We start from the raw sequence: 23,728 nt of genomic DNA on the forward strand, positions 1-23,728 counted from the left end.
TTGGGCTGTCTCTAATAAACTTTTGTATGACAAATTCTGTTAAGCTTATTTATACAGCTGACATTTTGGTTTAGTTAATGATGGATTTTATTTTGTAATGATTGGAACAACTGTGAACAGGAGAAGTTAATCTGATTTTGTTTGTCTTTTACCCTTTGTCTGATCAAATCAATATATCGAGTAGAGACTAACGCTACCAACAGAATACACTGAGGGATGGGATGCAGATTTATCTTTTCTTTGGCTGCTTGAACATAAAGTTTGGCTTTCTGAAGTATAGAAGAGGCAACTGAATAAAAAAAGGCCTCACGTTGCTAGTCTTTTGCCTCTGGGTGTCTGTGCTCTGTATTTGACTCAGATACGTGATGCAGCCTGGAGGTTATTGAGATCGTACCCTGCCAGGCAGCTGGCTGTCACTGTCCATTAAGTGCTTCCCTGTGTCGGGCATATGTAGTTTAGCAGCAGGTGACTCCTCATATCTGCTGCTGGCCCTAAAGGCTGATCTGTGTGAAATGTGGTTTGAGAGTGTTGTTGTGGTTGTTTGTATGCTACACTAAGCATGCGTGTGTGTGTATCCTGCGTTTCCTCAGTCTTGCTTGTTCACATTCTCAAAATGTATAACATTAGTGTGTCTTCAAGTAAAAATGAACTGCACTGATTTTACAATGAGTCATCTCACAGTAGGAATGCATTTTGCCATTATGGGGAGTGAACGACGACACAGTGATTTTCGGGTTAAATCCATGTGTGTCTTTACGACTTTGTTATTGGGCATTCTTTCTCTATTGTGTCTTGCAGTCCCCCAAGTTTATGGGATTGAAAAACTATTCGATTTTACACCCCTTTAAGCACATGCAGAGTGGGGGAAGTTAATCAGGATGTGGTGTAAGGTCAGCAGCACACAGGGAACAAACCACAACAACAATAGCTGAAAGTTATTGGAGAGAAAAAGAATGTCGTTGTTGTTACTGCTTTTTCTCTTGAGCCCTCATCAACAAAAGCAACCATCATGAGGAGGAATTTTGTATGCAAACTGGAAGTTTTCAATGTACATAATCAAGAATGGAGCAGGGCTGACTCTGCTGACTAGAGAATATACTTTTAATCCTCTAGGTACACATATAGTCCACAGACAAGGCATCCTGCTGCACAGTTGTGGTCTATGCTTTTTTTAAGTGAGTAACAAAACTCACAAGTAGTTTTTCTCTATCTGTTGGCCTGAGGAAGAAACAGCAGAATAATGGTTGTGTTAGTAGGTCATATTGAGAAAATACAGGTTGAGTGATAGATGTATGTGTTTAAAGGGTTAATATATGCCCAAATATTAAACAGTTTATAAAGAGAGATGTAAACCTCAGTAGGATGAAGTAGACATATTACCAAGTAAACTATTAGGAATGTCCATCTGCATGCATTTGATTGGCCGATGCATTAGCCTTTATTTCGCTTCAGCTATAGCAAAGCCAGGTCAATTTACTTGCTGGATGACAATGGGTCAACAGAGTGGTCCCATTCAGATGAGGGGTAGCCTTTTTACACCACAGGGCTAAGCTTGGCCTTTAGTCTTTACAGTTGGAATAACTCGGCTGCAGTGAGTTATCTGTCGTTTCATCCGGCTCGCTCTCTGCTCTCTGCTGTTAACATGCAGCCTGACATTCCCACATTCCTGAATGTCAGTGATGTCATACTTCCTGTTCCCAGAGGCCAGGCCAGCAGTCAGGTGATTGATTTAACCAAACACAGCCACTCAGCCCTCCGCCACCCTCCTCTCCACCAAAGTCACACATAGCTCTCACCTCGCCTGCATAAAGAGGGATGATCCGAGGAACCGCTTAGCTTAAGGATGTTTTTTTAAAGATTTTTAGTTTAAGATGATTCTGAGAGATCTGTCGGCCGGGTTAGGCAGTGTGGTGTCAGATGAGCCAGCGTCAGCGTCCAGTGGCTTAGGGAGATTAAATGTTCTTTAGGTGTGCATCCCTCTCAAGGCCAGGCTGTTTGTTGGTCCAAATGTTGGCTCTGTCCTGTGCAGGATCAAAGCAGCCACCACAGACCTGGTTTTTTAATGTTGTGGCAAAATGTCAGGATTTTTGCAGTTTCCCTCTGGAGCTTCAATAACGTCTCTGACAGATGTCCAATAAGGCTGTAAAGTTAAACACAACACTTCAGCCTGTTGTTCCCTTTGGCCTTCGGTCTGTAATAATGAGAAACAAGAGATTAAATCACCTTTATATACAGTCAATGCAACTTTCTCTATACCCTGCATCAGGATTTAACTTGCTTTTGTATATTTTGTGTAATATCTCAAAGCATATATCGTTTTACAAAAGGGTGTTTGTTTAATGTCTTATTTTTCGAGTATATTAGAGTCAATGGAAAGCTGGCTGAACGACCTGCCTCTGTTTATTCAAGCCGTTGACATTATGTATTCATTGTCGGGGTGATGACACACCTCTTATTATTAGTCCTTCCTCTTAATCCATCACATTGATTTAGAGGCTGTGTTTAACGTTCCCAAACAACGCGGATGTTTCAGCATCGACTGCATTGCTGCAATATCTATTGTCCGTCTTGTGGCGGAAACATATCCAGCTTGCACTTCATTTGTCTCAGGAAACAGAGTCTGTATGAAAAAATGTTGTCCTCTAAAATCAATGTGTGCTTCATTATGGAATATTACCTTATTTATACTCACATACTCTTGGTCTGTCGGTGAGAAAGGGCTCATCACACACTCATGGGAATCTGCCAATACTAATCCATAAACCTTTCTAAAACACAAGCAGGGGCAGACGTTGGTGACTCATGCAGCTTGGGGAGTATGGATGACACAGTTTCACTCGTCCCTGAGCATCAGGGTCAGTCACAGTGAAGGTAAAACAAGGGGCTCAGGGCGAGTTATTTTGGATGTTCAGGATTATCTGAATACATTTAATTTTCGAAATAGACAATGTTTGGTGACTTGCATTCGGAGCATTTCCAGGCCTTGAAAGGGGATGAAACAAAAGATGAGCACCTGTGTTTTAAAATCTCTAGTTTACTGATAGAAAGCTAAAGGTACACAATATAAAACATAGTCAGATGAAAGAAATCTCTGATGTGCGCATGGAAGCTAAAGATTGCACTTTTCAGAAACCTAATGAAACACTCATAGTTGTGTGTGCGTTATTTATTTTATTTGTTACAGTTGTGTTTCTTGCTCGGCTTCCTCTCCATAGTGACAGTGGTAGAGGCTCATTATTATTCTTGTATTCTGATAAACACATTTAAACAATTAACACTGATAGGTCAGCCATTATGGTATTCTAAATTCATTTAGGAAACTCAGCGTTTCTATGCTATCAAGTGTTAGTGCTATTAAATATGAAGTGCTTTTTATGGTAATCAGGACTAAAAGTGCCTTGGATTTGTCCTTATTATTTGCAAAAGACATGACTCTCTAAGCAGTATTGTTTGCTAAGTGTGACTAAAACAACATTTAAAACAGTTTAGGAAGTAAAATGCCCTCCAGTTTTGTCCTTATTTGTTTTTACATTGACATAACCTTAAAGTAAACATTACAATGAGAATTCAGATTGGTTTAAAAGTACTTTCTGCAACTCTGCAACCCTATTAAAGGTGCTATGGAGAGCATGGCAGTCTATTTAATTCAGCAGAAGAGAGAGATAACACAGCTTAAGGCTTTGAGACATTCTCCAAATTGTACAGTATGCGAAAAAAACTTGTTGATTAAGAGTTCTCTTAAGAGAACTAGTGATTATCTTTTCTCAGTAGAGGAGAAGCTGCACTCTAATGCTCTTTGCTGCAGAGTAATTGTGGGTAAGAATCCTCTCCCCATCTGGCCTGAGTTTGTCAGAGGCCCCGAGTCTCTCATTACTTCATCGCGCACATGAGTAGGGCTGGGAACAGGGCGCCAAACTACTGGGGCAGAATCCCACCCACTCCAGCTCTTTCTCTTTCTCTCACTGTAACGCTCACAGGGGACCACCCGCCTTCCTGTCCGCTGTCCACATGCAGGGAAAGTATGCAATGGGCTCTAACCTTCCCCCTGTATCCATCACCACCCGAATACCTCACCCCCTCCCCTCCTCATATTTCCTGCCTGGCCTCCCGCAGCCACGCCCTGTCTGTGGTCAATGCAGCATGAGAGGAACTGTGTCCAAACAATAGCAAGAGAGAGGCAGCCCCTCACTCCCCTAACACTTCACCCCTCTCTCTTCCTCTTCCACATTAGACTCCCTCATGTAAAGAACTAATCATGGCAGAGTTAGGACTCTCCAAAACCAGATGAGAATACCGGCACCAGGGGGGTGAGAGGGTTTACGCTTACATTTAAAGAGGATTTAGAGGACTGTAGTGTTTCAAAAAGACAGAGGCAGTGGTCTCACAATGTGTCATTATTCTCTGAATTGCTGGTAAACGTTTGGCCTAGAGTGCTCACTTTTGAATTAGAATAAACATAGACCAATACAAAACATTTAATGATTATCAACTACATTAATAAGGCACGGAAACCTGACAAAAGTATGACAGCATATGCACTTGGATAGAATGGGCGGCTGTGGCTCAGTGGAGGAGCGCTGGACTTCAAATCAGGGGGTAGCAAGTTCGAGTCCCATTGCAGTCAGCATGTCGTTGTGTCCCTGGGCAAGACCCTTCACCCCAAATTGCTCCTGTGGGGATTGCCCACAGTACTGAATGTATGTAAGTCGCTTTGGATAAAAGCATCTAACAAATGACATGTAATAGAAACTGCAACAGCAAAAAAAGGCTCAAGTTGAAACTGACCAAAAGAGATGTGACAGATGTAAACACTGTAAGGAGAAAACCAATAAACACATTGCTATTTGGCTTGTTTAAAGCAACATCCCATCATTATTGCAGTGTTGGATTAAGTTTGTCTTCTGTATTTTCTTCTAATGTAAGCCTGAGTATTCCTGCACTTAATGGCTAAACAGGGCTTCGAAATACTTACCGGCACATTGGCTCCCTTTGTTCTACAGTCGCTGGTAATGGCCTTAAATAATTAACAACTCTAGTTTTTTTGTGTTGCTTCAAAAGCAATGCAAACCCAGGTAATGAACTCACAGAGCAGTGCAGGTTGTCAGTGGGAGCTGAAGCACTGTGGACTTTGACTTGTGAAAGGTTTTCCACTCCTGGACTTGGCTGCATAGGGAGGCGGCAGGACAGCTGTGTGGCACGTATCCACTTTCATGTCCATACAGGGGCAGAGGAAGCTGGCCTGTATTCTTCAAATCACTCTGAAATATTTCCAAGTTTGTGGTTCACCAGGAGGGCACAGCAGAGTGCTTCTGATTTCATGTCACTGCATTCGTTAAGGGTCAGATTTGACAGAGGACGGCTGACCCCTGTGTGTCTCAGCTCTATTAGCAGGGGTGACAGAAGCGTCAGCTGCGGTGGCATTTCTTCAATTTGGGAGGCAAGTGGCCGCAGTGGCATCACTACCTCTGATGTAAAGTGCCACTTTCAGGGAGAATGAACCAGCAAAAAGGCAGGCAGGGGGACAGGCATTGGAGCAGAAACAGAAATGCGAGCTGTAAGGAAGACGCCAACTCTAAGACAGCGTACATCTCCAGCAGACATTCCTCTGCACTTCTAGTTGCCAGGCGAGTTTTATCTGAATGAAACTTTGCAGAGAAAGCCAGTGAAAGACGATTCAAGGAGAAGTGAGGAGTACTTTGGAAGTGACACTAAGCATTGAGCTGCTTTCGGGTGTGACACTCTGCCTCTGAGATGATGTTATCCTTATCAGTGAGACTGATATGTCTATGTATGCTAACTAGACTCATGCAAGAAAAAGTGCTCGTTTAACTGTTTCCTTCCCACCGGCTCAGACCAGCCTTGTTTCCCACAGGATTTCTGATGAAGACGCCGTTTTATATGGATTTCCTGTGTCTAGGTCATGGCTGAGGTTAAGAGCACATTATGAGATTGGCTGGGGAATAGAGAGAGGAATTGACTAATGAAGATATTTCCCTCCACTAGATATTTCCTTCATGTGGGCCCCTCTTTATAACTTTGATGCAGCAAAATACTCAGAATTCTTCATGGGAAATGGACTGTAGAAAATAAGAAATGTGCATATCTCCAGTGGGTATCTTGTATTTATCACCACCATATGTCAGAGTAGAAAATTCATGTTGTGTATTGGGTGAAGCATTGCTTCCTGGTTGTGTTTTATGGACTTACCGGGGAATGTTTCATCTACAACATGATGCATCTGGAAAGGATCAGACTGTAAGTCCAGGTCTGGGAAACTTGCAACGATCAGCTCACTCCACAACAGTGTGTCAGATCTGGCGACATCTTGCATTTTGCTAGCATATTGCAGCGAACTGCCCCCAATGAGTACCCCCCCCTTTACAAGACTGTGGTTATTAACCGCATTTGCAAAACTGTGGTAACACTGTGGTATCTGTAAAGACCTTCGCCTCGCTCAGGGGGCAATCCTTATACTACTTCAGAAGCAGCAAGATTCAGCCTGCGGCTAAAAACTAAGGTAGCCTTCAGGTGACATCTTTAGAGCCAGGGTTTGGTTTGTATGTTCTGAACTACTGTAGAAACATGGCGGTGCATCGTTGCGGAATCCAAGAAAGAGGACTTCACTCTAGGGTAATGAAATACAGCGTGTCTTAGTTTAAGGTGATTGTACACTAATGGAATAATAGTTGCAAATATTATGTATTTAATTTCTGCTAATCAATCCCCTTCAATACTAAACATTTAAGATCATTTCCTCCACTCTGTCTACGGTAGTACAAAACACATCATGCTGTGTAGGTTTGATTAAAGTACTGAAGCCTGTCATTAGCTTAATGAGAGCACAGGATATACTGTATGTTTCCTTTAATGACACTGGACTCATGACTGAAAGACATTCGCTGTACTGCGCTGAGACAAAAAAATGAGCTCTGACAGAGTGTTTAGTATAATTCTCCCAAGTGGGATATTTCAAGGCGACTGCCTGGGTGTTGTGGTGCCGCTTCGCAACAAGAGGTGCAGATAATGATCAGACTTTAAAAACATGTCGTCCCAAGCCTCCACTATAAACATCTAACCCTTTCGTTTTCACCTTAAATCATCCAAATCCCTGTTGAGCCCCAACTCCAAACAATTGCATCTCTTAGAAGGGGGGGTTGAGACAGTGAGGGAGCCTTCACAACAGTCCCAGCTCATCCTATTAAAACGCCTCATTGCTTTAGCAGCGGAGACTTTTTATCGCTGTTGGTACATATTGTTGCCTTGGCTGCAGTGTAAATTCATTCCCAGAAGAGAACGGACTACACATGGAGGAAAATTAGTTTTGAGAAAGTGCAGAGCACCCCCTGTACCCAGAAGACGCAAAGCGTGACATTCCTGCAATGCGGAGGATAAGCAGAACACGTTGCCACTGCTACGAATCATCTGGTTCACGCAGGCCTCACAAAAGACTGATGGGATGAGGACATCCTGAACATCAGGACATTACTGTGTGCTTTTAAACACCCATACAAACCATAAATGGCAAATCGTTTGCATTGCACTGTAATGTTATCTCCTCTCAAATCATAGAAGTTCTGTCTCTATCATTTTACTCTTAATATAAAACTGAAATCATTTGTCAAGATATACTGCAGGACTTGAGCTTGAACTTCAAGTGCTCTGCAGGCATCCATTTATTATTACACTCATGTTTGTGCATTTACTTACAAATGTATTTCCGACTAAATAAAAAAAAAAAATTTCAAGCAAAATGCAATAGATGACTTGTTGCAGTTAGTATGATGAGCAAATTATTGCCTTTTTTGGGCTGTGACATCCTTGAAAATTAAGAGGGTCTTACTATAAACAAGCCCTTTTAAATAGGTAATTTTTGGCTTTTGGAAATTGATGTTTCATTGTAAGTCAACTGTAACAGTTTGCAACCAAACTAGTTGAATGGACCACAAAAACAATATTTCGTTGCTACCCTTTATCTAAAGTAGCTGTTATGGTCCACTTTCCTTGTTCCTCTGCATATATCTTGGCTTTGTCTCCATGCGGCAGACAATCACAGATGTCTCACTCTAACACACGTCACTGTTTACCTTCTGATGGCATTTCACTGAGCACCGTTGCTCCGGTTGTTTCCAATTACTCTGAAATGAATCAATTCAGTGTTTGAATGTATCATTAGGGAGAACATGGATTGAGATTACAAATGAGATTACATGCTGCTGACAAAGCACGCCATTAAAGTTCAAATAGAATAACATTTATCTGGCTCTGTCTGATACAAGCGGCCGAGATGGGTTTTCTCCGCAGGGTGGCTGGTGTCTCCCTTAGGGATAAGGTGAGAAGTTCGGTCATCAGGGAGGGACTCGGAGTTGAGCCGCTCCTCCTTCGCGTCGAAAGGAGCCAGTTGAGGTGGTTCGGGCACCTAGTTAGGATGCCACCTGGGCGCCTCCCTAGGGAGGTGTTCCAGGCACGTCCAGCTGGGAAGAGACCAAGGGGTAGACCTAGGACCAGGTGGAGGGCTTATATCTCTTCGCTGGCCTGGGAGCGCCTTGGGATCCCCCAGTCAGAGCTGGTTGATGTCGCCAGGGAAAAGAAAGTTTGGGGCTCTCTGCTGGAACTGCTACCCCCGCGACCCGACCACGGATAAGCGGGAGAAGATGGATGGATGGCTCTGTCTGTCTGTCTGGACTAAAGCCCCCACCCTCTGGAATGCACTTCCTGCCGAGATCCGTAATGCTGCCTCCCTGGACATCTTCAAATCATCACTAAAAACACACCTGTTCACCCTGGCCTTCGGGCCCTAGCCCTTTTCTGGCCCCCCGGCATCCTTTATTTATTTCTTTGGTTTGCCCGTTGATTGTCTGTTTGTTTTGTTTGTCCACCATGTACAGCGACCTTGGGTCCCTTGAAAGGCGCTATATAAATATCATTTATTATTATTATTATTATTATTATTAAAGCCACTTAATGGGAACCCATTATCGACCAAAACCAGAAAAGATCTCCACAGTATAAGTACAAGGCCTCGTTCAGAACGAGCACAGTTTGCTGTTACTATTAAAAACACCTTTTTATCACCACATAAGGCCCACTTCTCAATCTCCCGTTAGATTAGACAATGGAGAAAAACTCTAATGATGTGGAGCGTTTTTCTGCTCTTCCTTTTTCAGCTCAGAAAATTGTAAGGCTCTTAGCAATGCAATAGCAGCAAGCAAAACGCCTCATTCTCATTCAGAACAATTAACAAAAGCTGATTAAACTCTTGTACACTCTTTTAGTTATATAATTAATGTATCATATTCTCTTAGGTAAAATCACATAACCAGTTATTACAAAACAGCTCGAAATTAAATGTGTATGTTTCTGTTGACGCATCATCATCATCATCATCTCCCCAGGCCCCCTGAAATGTTGACATGAAGCATGTAAGTGGGCTCCATCCCTGACTTATATTTGGTCTGCAGCCTGTAGGCATTAGTGTTGAAAGCATGCCTCTCTGTTTTCTCCTGCTAAGGAGGTTCTGCACAAATATTTATCAGGTCGCCAATTACTATACCCTGTGTGCTTAGGCATATACACACAAACGCGCTGCGTAGAAGGTTGTGTATATGCATACCAGTCAATTTGTTTTTTGTTTGCAATAAGGGTCTGGATACATCTATCTCATACCAAATGTCCTGCCAGACAGGGTGGTGTTTCTTAAAGCTTGTGTTTATTGTTAGAGGCATGTTTGTGCATTCCTGTTTTAGATGAGGCCATTCAGAAAGGCATCTTTATCACCAGGCCTCTTAAAGTTGCTCACAGCTAGCGAGCAGTGGGCTCAATGTCCAGAGAGATTGCTTTTTTTCTCCTAAAAACGTCTATTTTCAACCCCAATTTTCCACATAAATGGATCTGATTACCTTCCTCTTGTTAATCTCCAATATGCCACAGATTAACTACATTCTTTGTTCCCTTTTAAATAAACCAAAAATAAACCTGCCAACCTATTTCAGATGATGGAACTATAATTCCAAATTTACTCTAAATCTATGCATACTCTACTGACTGAAATTGCCATGGGCTATTTGATCAGAATTATGCAAATTAGAATGAAGAGAAAGAAACAATCAGCACTTTCTATTCTATTCAGCATTTCTCTGTAGCTTTACAGTATCTGCTTCCCATTATGACTAATAGGGTAAACCAAGAATATAGAAAACTGCGTTAATATTCCCAGCAGGCTGATATAGACTCGCCATTTGTATCAACATGATTTCAGTTTCATGCATAGCAACAAGACAAATTAATCTGCATGGCTCCACGCTGCAGTGATTCACTTTATTGACTGAATGGCATGTCATCCTAGTGAGTCACTCTCAAACATGATTTTATGATTAAAAAGTTATATTCAATACCATTCATTATTTTAAAGTACCTTTTTAATGGTTGTCATGGAAATGACATCAATATGCTTTTTGTTGTAGACAACACATTTGTATTACCTTCCTTCTCACTATCACTGTTTCATATCTCAGGCCGAGAAAACATGTTTCACCCCCCACAACAACGGGACTTTAAATTATTATGTGTGACAGTCCTGACTAAAACAGAGTCAGACAGTTTTATGAGTCATGTTTGAACACACCCAATGCTTGTACTTAAAATGGTTAAGTATTGGTTCTAACAGCATAGGCTGAGACATCTTGCTTTCTAGTTGTTAGTATTGGTTGAGCTATGAATAATGCAGATCTTGCACTACGCATAATGCAACTTAAATGCCTGGTAAATAACCGGGCAGTGCGGGCATCTGTTCTGGAGCCACAGACCCTCAGAGGCCCCACAAACCCCAGCTTCATTCTCTATCAAGTTATTGGAAAAATTATTTATTGATAAATGTATTTATTAATGTACCTTTATGGACCACTGAAAAGCAGTAAATAGTTTTTCCTCCCTTTTTGAGAAGTTTGTAGAGTGGTGTGGTTTCAACTTAATGGGCAGAGTGGGGATAGACACAACAACTTTTTAGAAACCCTCGCCAATAGCACAGCTCATTTTTGCCTTTTGCCTTGTCACTAAGGGTATTTTAGACTTGACAGAGCCTCTAGAGCAGAATAAGTTGTTTTCACAGGTTGTGTTGTACTCCCAGTGAGTACTTCAATTATCAACTTTCTTCTTTTCCCTCCCTTGTCATCTGGTTTAACTCTGCTATTGGCCCTCTCATAGTGAGGACGGCAGTTCAGACGACTGGACGTAGTGATGGAATCTTCCGTTCTGGCCACCGCACAATGAGTTCCATTCAACATGGCCGCCGTCAGTTGAAGTGGTGTGGTTTTTTTGGTGGGAGGTTTCAAATTCAGGGGTTTCCCACAGACTCCACTCATTAACGATGGAAAGAGACTCAGCTCCTCTCTGTGTCCAGGAATGTGCTCCTAACCTCCAGTATGCCTCAGTTCCATCGCTGCAGCAAAACCCCCCTATTTGTAAATGATGTGCAGCAGGGACACTAATGAAAACAAAAGAAGTTCATTTCATGCTTTTACACAGTTGGACCATTACATTTATCTGCTGTGGAGGGATATAGCCGCCTGCCATACCTGTGAGTTTTACTGCTTCTAGTTTACCTGTGGGTCTAAGGGAGGCACTGCTGCTATGATACATTTTTTCATTGCTATTGTGTGTCAGCAGAGGCAGGCTCTATTACTTTCCCTTTATGAGGTTAATGTGTGCCACAGGGCGGCAGAATATCCACTGATTTTTCAAAGAACTGGTCTGAATAAGAGGAGCTGGGTGTGTGTGTGTAATGTACTGTTCATCGTGAGGTCCTAAAGCAAAAACAAAGAACAGGTGAGCAGGGGCAAGGGGATACATATTGGAGATTATGAGAAAAGAGAGGAGAGGGGGAGTTTCAGACCTAGATCCTTTGATAGACCCTGTGTGCTGCTGAATTGATTTTTAAGGTCAGACCATAAAGCACCGTGCTTCAGCATACTAACAGTGGCATCATGATGGTGTTATTAGTGAAGAGGGGAGGGACTGGGACAGGGGGAGGCTGGCAGGGATGTGGGAGTAATTTACAGGTACGTTAAAAACAAATGCTGTTCCAGAAAGAGACAAAGAGGTGGTGGTCAGACTTCTTCTGTTGCGCTGCTGTTAGCCAACTACCTTCAGAGTGTACAGTGTGAGTGTTTTTTTCTTTTACGCATGTTCATTTTCTGCTACGTATGCTTTCTTTGCTCTACCCAAGAGAAACTAGTTCATTAAATAATTGCCATGCAGTAAAAAGTACAACTCTTTGAAGTAAAGTTTAAAGTAGCAAAAAAGGGAATACTTAATGTACTTAGTTACTGTACATCACTAACCACCTGGTGTTAGAGATCCACACAGTTGTCAAAGGCACTCGTTTACAATCCAAATCCAATTTATTTACATTTTAATTTCCGTTAATCAGTGTTTAAACAAACATGTTTTGTCAGCAGTGTTGAGACATCGTAGAATAATTAAAATAATACATTATATACAGTAGTTTAAAACCTACTACAACAGCAGGAGCTCAGTTTTGGAAGAAAACCCCACAACAGCTGCCCTGTTCTTCTAATAAAAGGATGGGGTAAATGCAGAGACTAAATCACTGTATGAGCCTTGCTGGTACATTTGTGTGCTGATTCAAAGAGGGTTTGTTTTAAATCCTCCATTTCCACTCTTTTTCTGGTTAAGAGCATAAACAATACAGATAAACAACACCAGTACAGTCTGTCCCCGGCTCTCATCTAATGGTTACAATATGTCTTTATTAGTTGAGAAAGATAAATAAAATAATTTAGAATTAAAATCCATAAAAAGCCACAAAAACTTAATTGCGTAGTCTCTCTCCACAGACTGTGTTTTGCTGCTCCATCTGGACTCAATTAAAGGTCCTAGCTAAACTGACCATTAATATCTTTTAATAGATACAACTTTTCTTATTAACTGTGTTTTGACCTTTCAACAAGTTAACAGCGGCCCAGTAGGGGTTTAACTGGTTTCTACTCACACTGAGCCGCCTTTATGAATAAATGAAAAGGTACCTGGAGCAGGGAAGCTGCACAGTAATTAGTTTCACTTCACAGACCTATAGCAACGGTTAATGCTGATTACCAAATGGAAATGATCATAAGGTTGCTCTTGTGGAAGTAAAACTCATTTTTTGTTAAACTCTCCTGTTCCCTTAAGCGCCTGTAGTGAAATAATCTCTTTTTCTTTGCTTTTCCCAGCACCGCTTCAGTCGTGGGGGAATTCCCACCCTCTCAGTGCTGCTGAGTCAAAATGTGCTCCAAAATGACTGCTCGTTTCAGAGAGGTTTATGGTTACAGGGTCTGTAGCGTGTTTTGCAAAAGGGAATGTGGAAATTTGAATCGTTCCAGATATGTCATCCATCTCACACGGATAAACTGTTTGGACAGCTTAAGCAGCACCATGCAGTACACACACCCTGCCTGTGACAACAGTTCAGCCCTTTGTACCCCAACATCAGTGTTTTGTTTTATTGTTCTGTGTGCCAACTGAAAGGGAAAATGTTGCAAGGCGGGCCTTTAGTCAGCGTCTGGGCATTTATGGGTGTCTCTGCATTGTTTTCATTATGCGTGTAGGGTATTTCCATCTTTCAACACACTCCTCTTTAAGATCTCTTGTCCCTGTGCTAACTATATTTAAACTGTAACCTGTGGCCAAACTCATTCATAAAAATTCACAGGCACAGATGCTACTGTATTCTCAAGGACTATATATTTTTTAGCAGAGAGAGAGAGACAAGGAAGTAGACAGATAAAGGCACACAGTGGACAACTGAGACATCTAGAAAAAGAGATGATATGAAACAGAGAAGATGATTGGAAAGTAAAAACTTTTAGACTGTCAACAGACCGGGGAAGGGATGTGAAGAGCAGCAGAGCCCTGTGAGATGCAGGTAATGAGTGTGTGGTAATACACCTCCAGACCGTAATTGGTTTGAATGAGCAGGCTGGAGAGGCTCTTCCATCAGGCGGTGGATGAGCACACTGTCAGGTGACAAGCCGTAGAGGAGTGGACTAATTGGTTTTCTCCTCCAGACACGACTCCTGTCTTTCCTCATGTAGCTGACAGAAACATTGGCAACGTGGTCGACAGGGTGGGCTGCTGCAGACCCCAACCCTCACTGTTTAGATCTGTATGTGCTTGTTTAGAAAATGTGCTTACATTAATAAACTAGGCTTAAATGAGCTATATGTATGCCAAGATATTTTCTATTTTTCTTATTATGACAGATTTCAATATTATCTAGAAAAAGACACATTTTCTTTTGGCATCATTGACATGTGCTTGCTGCTGAAAATGTTGATTTCATACATTAATGAGATTGTGAAAGTAGATGACATGGCAGCTAAAGTTGGAGGAGGGAAAGAAGTTGAACTGTGAATTTAAGTGAAAGCAAAACGTCCTCCATATTATGTTGTTTGTCCACCCCTCTAGGAGAAAACATTGAAGTGTGTTTTGTTATCCTTACTGTATCTCTTTCATAATGTGATAACATAATGATTATGCTTTTGCTTGATTAAAGCACAAAGATATCTTAGGTTTAGGAAAGGTTAAGGTTAGAGTTGAAATAAATAAGTAAAGTAAGGGAACGTAAACTTTAAAAGAAGTCTATAAATGTTTACGGGGTGTAATTTGAGGGCTCTTGCTGAAAAACTGATAGTGTCGTTCTTTGGAGGACAATATCAAAGTTTCTTTTGAAGTGAATGTGCTGAAGGGAGTTGCAAATTCAGTCGGAGTGAGGACAATGAACTGAGCTGGAAGATTCAGGTGAAGTGAAAGCCATGAAAGAAATGAGTGCCCGCCCAAGTGTGTAAACCAAAGGAAGGTGTCAGTTGCAGAGTCAGCAGAAGTGTAAGCTCTGACAGCAGCTGGAGTAAATTGTGCATGAACAGTGGAAGTTGTGAGCTATAGATTTTTTATTTGTTGTTGTTGAGGGGAAGTCACTGAAAGGTGTCCGATAAAAGAAAGAGCTGAAATGCCAGGAAAAAAATATCATTTTAAAAAGGAAGTCGGAGGGTTCCCAGAAAATTACATTTCCATAATATTAAAAATAAAGATATAATTACAACATCACATTCTTCTTTCTTCTTCTTTCTTTCAGTCTTTATTTCGAACAGATTAAAAAATAACAAATAACAAATGTGAAAAACAGAATACCGTATTGTTATAATGTTGTAATATTTGTACTGTACATTAATTTGTATATGAAAAATCTGCCTATACTGTTAAAACAGGCATGTCTGTCACATTGTTTACTGTATTTCTGCACACATTCGGCTGATTCATCTGATTTCTGCACTTGTTCAGAGCTGGTTAAGTACGATCAGGGGAGACAGCCTATTGACCTCATTTGATATCTCTGACAGGGTGTGAGGTACTGAAGTGGCTGTTAAATTACACACTGTGACTGAAAGAGTGGCTCGTTTTCATGTCAAATGTGCTCTTGCTATTAGAGGAAGTGGAGACATTGTTGCTGCATGTTCAAAGTGGATCCTTTAATACTGCTGATATCAAAGGATTACACCAAGATTGTTTCAGGCCTTACATATGTCTCCGTGTCACTGTCTCATATTAGCTTTCTAATACAGTCTTCTTTAGCTGTCTGATTACACAGCTGGAGGGTGAAGGTCCCGGCTTAAGAATGACTGTAAGCCAGCAGTGAAATTGTGTCTTTGGCCTGCACAGGAATGTCCCATCTGCCATACTTGGATTGATGGCAAAGCGGGGTCTTCGGGGTTGGTAGAACCAGCAGGGGGTTGGCAAGGACATCACAGGGTGGTACAGGGTAAGCTTTATTGTTGATAAGGGGGATAAAGTGGGGGATGGGAATAATGGGAGGGCGTGGATTGATCCCCATGGAAATCTGTGTCCCAATCCGTCTTCTGGGATCCTGCGATCAGTACACTGATGCAGTGTCTAAAGGAGAACATGCCAATCCGGAAGGAAATATATGGATGTTTTCCTTTGTGTTGAGGGCTGAGAAGATGTTGCGTCCCAGCTGTACTGTATACCATGGGAACTGCATGGACCTATGACTAATGGAGGTACAGCAGCAATGCATTACTTTGCACATACCAGGCTCAGAGATGCAGCGATGCTCTGCATGCACCAGCTGCTATGTGGTGTCATGCAGCTGCAGTGCAGTAACTTTTGATTCATGGGGTTGTGTTTCAACTTGTAATGAGCTAGGATTGAATATGGACATACATATAATTTAACCTTTTGACTAGTATTTGTGGCCATTGGATATTGAGGCCAAGGGGCAATGCCTGTGTGTCTGTTCGTGCTTGGATGAATGCACACAATTGGGTAATATGTTTCGATTGAATATGTTTGTCTCACAGGGGTGCGCAGACACATTGTGAAACAGGAAGTGAATGAATGAATCCCTCCCTGAATATGTCTTGTTTAAGTTGATCCCACAACTTCTTTATGTTTCAATCCAGCAATTAGCAGAACTTAATCTATGAAGTATTTTATTCTGTCAGCTCTGTTGCCCTGTTATAATGAGCTTTCCAAACCTGTTTCAATACTATTTATTTATGCGTTCGGTGGCAATGTCATTTCCTGACATTTTTAAGCACTAAATTAGCCTGTTTAGCTCGAGTCCTGCTGATCTAACAGCCGCCAGCTGCTCTGACATTTCTAGGCCAGCATCAGGTATGAAGATGAAGAATGGTTAAATTAAGAAAGGCCAGCCACCCACTGCCTTCGTTATTTCAGAGCACTTACAGTAGGTGTTTGAGAGACTCGCTGGAGGAGATTAAGCAGAGCTAGTTTTATGTATTTTAAATTACTTTTTCAAATTATCTGTAAATGTGGCTTTGTATGTATTTTTCCCCTTTTTAATTCTGTTATTTCTATTGTATAAGCAAATCAGTTATACAATCGACATGACCTATAACTAGAGGCAATCTAGATATAGAGATATTTGTTTAGCTGAGATCATAACACATATTAGCTAATGTTTAATGTGGTTAGTATATTAGACCGTAAAAAAAAGTCACACACATAACATATATGGCATCGACTGTGTGAAATAGCTCCTTTGCTCTTTTCTGTTTAAGGTAATCAATCAATCAATGTTTATTTATATAGCCCAATATCACAAATGTTACATTTGTCTCAGTGGACTTTACAGTTTGTACAAAATATCAGTATGACAATACGACACCCTCTGTAATGTATTTGTTTGGCCTGTATTTCAGCCAAGAATACCCACCTACACTTTAAAACCCTGCTTCTATCAACTCCATATATACAGTATGTATTCTATAAATATTCTATACTTTCAAATAAAACCGGATAATATGATAGCTAGCCTGCTATGAATCAATCTCAATCTTTATTTATGTATATAGCACATTTAAACCAACCTTCAGTTGACCAAAGTGCTGTACAGGCAACTACAATATAAAATAACACAATGGGAGTACAATAATAAAACAATAATTAAAAACGCACAATAACTAGAAACATATAAAAACACATACAAATGTAAAGATGTAATGTTCAACTAGTATTAAACATCAAAAACAACTGATGCAGAGGCACACAAATGCAATAGCAAGTCAGCACTGAGAAAGCAAAAAGTGTCACTCCATACATTATGAAAATGTCTTATTAAAATGCTGGAAAATGTATTTAAAAAGATTCTGTGATCATGGTGGGCATGTTTTCAGAGCTTAGACTGCATACATTAAACTACACAGTTTAATGAGCGTTGTTTGTGATGACCGTGATGTTTCTGAACCATATACAGCATAAAGACTTTTGACTTTCATTCCTCACATCAATCGTTTTGCTGTATTATTCAGAGGCTCTACTTTCTCTGGCTTGCTAACGTTTTCTTCAGAGAAAGGATTAAAGTTTAAGCCAAAGGTTGCCTGTACGACTGTTACCAAGCAACCCTGCTAGGACTGCATGCCAAGGAGTAACAATGGATGTCGGGGTCTCTCCAAGTTGTTTGTTTTGAAGTTGCCAGTAGCTTTCAGTCAATCCAAGAGAAAACACGTAAGTATTTTGGTTCTAGGATAGTGTTTACGTCCAAGTGTGATCCGTTAAATTACAATGAGTAAGACAGCATCTGATATCAATTTTACAACCTTAATCACCTACCGTTTGAAGTTATACTGCAGATACTGAAACTATACATACATTGGAAGAATGGCAACTTTTTTATAATCAAATACTCGCTCAGTTGTTAAATCAAGAAAATATACCATACATTCACTGGCTCCCGTTTCTTAAACGTGGCGATTTAGTTATTTTCTCTCTATTCTGTCACTTTTGAACTGTTGTCAATTTAAACATTGACATATAAGATTTAACTAAATCACATTTTCAAAAGGTGCAGCGACCTATCGATGTAAGAAAACAATGACTATCTCTTGCATATTGATAAAGGTCTTCCAAACAAACTACCATTTAATTTATCTTGGGCTCTCAATAGGTGATTTGAAACGAATTAAAGTTGTTCTGCAGACCGGCTTCAGGTTCCAACAGCAAATACACAGTATTTACAGAGTTTACACAGAGTTTGCTTTCACATACGCAGCTCCGTCCACCTGGAACAATTTGCAGTCAGGGCCGTAGCTCTGATTGAGGAAACTGACAACATGTCCTTAGATTTGTCTCTAGTATTGCGCGGGGGTTTAATGGCTTGAGAACAAGGTCACATTACAGAATTACTCATAAATTGTTGGATTGATAAGGCAGTCATTTGAATGATCTTCAATCCAAACCATATGTTTGTTTCTTTGTGTGGGAGGAGGACTCATGTTTCTCAATATGTCTTTCTGAGCATACATTAAAGTCAGAATTAAATATGGGTATCTTGAATCATTATGAAACAGAATAAATATTTAAGAATGTATAAGATTCAGAACTCATATCCTTTAAACAGAGATACATATAACTCGTGAGGAGACAGGGCAGAACTGACCCGTACAATTACATTTTCATATTTCCAGTTTCCTTATTTCCTTTGTGAACTTCAGACACATTTTCCTGTCTGTGAATTATAAAGTAATCTTCTTCTGCACACAAAAGTAAGCTTACTTTCCTCTAGACTCTCACAGAGTAACTTCAATGGTAAATTGTTCTCCGGTGTGCAAACAGTAGCTTCCAATAGCTCTTCAAAGAGAAAAAAAATCGGTTATTGTATGAGGTCGGCCAGATGCTCAGGAGTGTCTTGGGAGGCCTTCCTATAGAAATATGGTGCAAATAGGAAACAAAATGGCGCCTCAAGACTCTGAGCTGACTGTTCGTTATTAACCAAACAACACTGTGGAGGAAGAGGGAACCGATGAAGTTCTCCAGTCACACTAACTCTGTCCCTGGGGAGTGCACTGCCTCAGGGACACACAGGAACTTGTTGTTTCATTGTTTTTGATTTGGAAACGATGCCATGCTGATGCCTTGCAGTGGCCATATTGATGAATTATTGGTATCATAATGAATTGTGGAAGACAGAGTGTTCTAGTCTAGTTTTAAAAAAAACGTTCACCTAATTTCTGTTCTCAGTGTTTAAGTGACTTCATTGCTCTCAGTGGCTGTCCTGCAGCAGGGCGCTGGCAGTTTGCATCTCAGAGCCTCTCTGCTCTTATTACTGCAGCTACTCTCATGGGAAGTGGCCCCAGCGGATCGAAGCAATGGTGATCAGTGACGCAGAACAACTGGAGGGATGAGGTGGCGGAGGAACATTAAAGAGAGAGGAAGAAACTGTGACGAGAATAACTATCACTGCAGGAGCTACAGCACAGAGGCAGGAAGGGAATCTTAATAATCATGAGGAAAACAAATCCTAAGAGAGTAAGAGCTAGATGAGTTGAGGGATTTGGGGGCTGTAAAACTTCCAGAAGAGGCTGATTGATGAAGGAGGATGGGGAAAGAGAGGGCAGTGGGGAACACGATAGGCTGTTGGGCCCTCTGCACAATTGCACTGTTGGCGGCGACATAGAGAAAAGCTGGGTGGATAAAGAGTGTACACACTGACAGACGGAGAAAAAGTGCCTGTGTCCCTCTCAGCAGTTTCAACTTCTATAACTAATGAGATGACATTAATCACTCAGTGGACCACAAAGCCAGTTGGCTATTGTCTGCACTTGTGATGTACAGCATCCCACAGAAGGTCAGCTTCCTCGACAGGTGGACGAGCTTTTTGGACTGTTGCCTACTTATCATGCTTCATATCAGTATTTCATTACAGCCTGAAGCAGGAATGTAGGGAAATAAACATAATCTGTAAACTAGCATGAACCTGGGAAAGACATCAGGGTTTTAACAAAACATCAAAACAACTCTTTCACATCATAATGTCTACATCCTACAGATGTTGAATTATTAAGTTTGTAGTGATTTTATCCCTCCAACAATGATGTATCTGGTTTTTGAACAGAAATCTTCAACACCAGGTTGCATCAGACTGTACTGACAGCTGCAGGGGAAGTTGTGCAGTCTTCCACTGAGACATAGTTTCATCAGACAAGACCACTTTAAACTTGGACATAAAACATACACATTCAATTACTTCAATCTTCCTCAAATGTATATCTCACATGACCTTTACTGGGTCTTGCTTTCATCCGAACGTCTCGCTGCTATCAGTGAAAGTTAGCTTCAGGCCGGCCATTCTCATTAATGAGATTTCGGTTTCCACAGTTTTATAGACTAAATTATATTGGCTTACATAAAAGAGTATTTACTGATTTATAAAAAAAGAAATAAGAATGCATAAAATAATATTTAACATGTACTTCTTTAATAACGCTGAATTAAAGGGTTGAATGTTTAATGATAAAGAAAGAAGTAATAAAGAGAATCAGGCCACTTATATTATATTATGATTATTATGATCCTTGATATTACAAAAGATAAATCTGTGTTCGGTTCTAACCAGTAAAATTGGTTGTGAAAAAACCTCATAAAACCGAAAGAGAGACGACTGAACATGATCATTAATATGATTGTTTTAACTATGTTAAACCTACTGGGAGTGGCATTAGTGATAGCAATAACCACCCATAACACCCTTTACATCTGCTGATAACATTTAGAATGTGTGTTAACATCACATAAAACAAAACAGTAGCGTGTTACATTTTTGCTAATTATTGCTTAATATCTATATTGGAAAAAAATAACCGTGCATCAATCATTAACAATTTAGTATGTAATGCATGTGTCATGCCTGCACACGACCTACACAGACGCCTAGATGAACTGTACAGTCTTCTAAATAAACTAACATATAATTTATTACTACAACAAACACTTCTAACAAGCCAGCCATGCCCAGACCTTCTGTACTGGCTTCAATCACACCCGGCAGAAAAGGTGACTTGACTTCCCAGGTGTTACACCGTTTCCCTTGACCTGCCTTGGTCGGCCATATGGCAGCATCTTAACGAAGAAGAGTAGATCAGAGAGTCACAGAACATTACCATTTCACAATTTGTTCCACAAAGTAGCTGCCGTTAAATTAACAAGCCATAATTGCATAAAAGCAGGACATCTTCCATATTGAATTGCTCTAAAATGAAAGGGTCTGTTAGGAGAGAAAACAAGTTCTTTCAACAAACTCAACGACCCTGAATAGAGGTCACCATTAAATCAAAACCAATGTTAGTGCTGGAGCTGCAGGTATGAAAATCTTCAGTAATTGGTAGATGTGTGAAGTGCTAAGAAGAGTGTGTTATGTATGTATGACATGGGCATGAAGCACTGTGGTTAAGTTCGTAAAACCTAGCTGAGATGCTAATTAGCCCCTCCACTGCCATCCCAGTAATTACAGTCTTGTGTAGGCTGTAGCATTGACAGAGAGAAGAGGGTGATTAGATTTAAAAGTGGCTGCTGTGCTTCACAGGAACTCATCTCTGTGCTGCTCTGATGCGGTAGGAGAGGAGTAAGTGGTCAACTCTCTTCTCGAAAATTGGCCCGTGCTGAGGCATTATTCATTCTGAGCATCGCATACTGCTGAGCGAAAAGCTGATTCAGGTTCTTATAGAACTGTAAGGTATTGCAAGCGATGACCTTAAATACTTTAGTGTCTATTGTAACACTAGCTGTGAGGTGGCGTGGATTGCTTACTGGGTAATTTTTCATTTGCTGAATCCTTCACCATTACTGTAAAACTCGCCACCACTATGGGTAATTCATCCCCTCACCAGGGGGATGTAATCCTGTGTGTTATATATTTCTTCCTCCAAGGATAACAAAATGACTATTTGTATTTCTCACCCTCAAACGTCCCTTCTCTATGAAAGCTTATTACGTAATTCAGATGTTGTAATATGAGCAGTAACCGGAGGGATCTTCTCCTGCTATGATCTTTTATAATGTTTCTAAAACCTCCTCCTTAACCGAGCAGGTCCCATTTACTGCAGTGTCAAACTGACTGCTAACAACAGGATTGTATTTAACAAGCCCCCAAAGGCGTCATGACACACTGACGCACTTGTTAAATCAAGCTATGTATTTTCTCCATGCATTGTTTATCCTGGGTATACAGTGTGTTGCTGTTGATTACCTTTATGCTGTAAAGTCCTTTACACTCAGGACATGTTGTCAGGCCACCTTCGCTATTCTAAATAAGAAGTTGAGATTTAATCATATTATGTTTAGTTTTAGTTTGGAAAGATAAAAAGGGCACCTGCTACATGTGTGTTGCAACAGTGTGCAGAGAGTTTACTGCTATGTAGAGCAGCCTTTCTCTTCATTTTAAGGCCCCCAAGAGGTCAATAAATCAAGTTTTTCTCTACTGGAAGAGCATTCTGGGCACGTTCCCTTAAATCCTAAATCCACACGTGGCTAAGAATATCTATATTAAATAATATGTTTAAAATCCAGCATTAATTGCACTGTGGATAACAATATAACATGGATATTTAATTGCAATGTTTGCTACCGTTTACTTCCAAGCTTGGAAACAACATCGGGATTGTTTATTTTTTAGCAAAGATTTAGCACCAGAAAGCTAACTACAGTAGGATGCTACACACAATATACATAGATTAATCTTGTATTGTCCTTCTCCTCTCTCATTATGTACCTGAGAGGTTTAACAATAAGATCAAACTGTAAAATATCAGCAGAATTTGTATATTAACTGAACTTTTCCACCTTCTCTCTCTCAGTATTGTTGTAGCTTAACTTTCTCCTCCCGTCATGACCAACTATTTGGAGGTAAACCTATTTAGGGTCAGCGTTTAATTAAGTTGAACTATGGCAAATATGTGGACAGCGATGGCTCCTGCAGCTGCATAAAGAAGCACAGACGCTCGCTCTACATGGGAAATATTTGACATTGCTCGGCATAATGTCGAATTTGCACTTAAGGTGTGAGAGACCTGTTCAGCTAAATTCCAGCCTTTACCTACGGGTGAAACACTTGGGTCACCTCAGTGTGAGCTAAATCCCTATAAACACTTATTGATTCCCATGGCAGTCAAGGTACTTAAAATAACAATAAGACGTTGCTGACCGCAGGGGATGTGCAAGATTTCTTCAGTGCCACTTGAGAAAACACTTGGGTTTTGAGATCGAGTAGATTAGATTAAATTGCTTGAAAGTGCTGCTGTGTGTGTTTTTTCATAAACTTTTGTACAAACTTGTTCATTACTTTTGTAGTTACCTCGTGCTTTATACTTAATCACATGTTTGTTTGTAATCAGGGATAACCTACATTGAAATAAAGCCAAGA

The 23,728-nt window shown here is 40.6% G+C and overlaps 1 protein-coding gene across 7 annotated transcripts in view; it reads left to right on the forward strand.

The window, feature by feature from the left end:
* The window catches only part of kaznb (kazrin, periplakin interacting protein b), a 103,611-nt gene that overhangs the window by 44,144 nt on the left and 35,739 nt on the right, over positions 1-23,728 (forward strand). The gene's annotated exons all lie outside the window — the stretch shown is intronic.

Source organism: Gymnodraco acuticeps, unplaced genomic scaffold (genome assembly GCF_902827175.1).
Source record: "Gymnodraco acuticeps unplaced genomic scaffold, fGymAcu1.1, whole genome shotgun sequence".
Taxonomy (NCBI): domain Eukaryota; kingdom Metazoa; phylum Chordata; class Actinopteri; order Perciformes; family Bathydraconidae; genus Gymnodraco; species Gymnodraco acuticeps.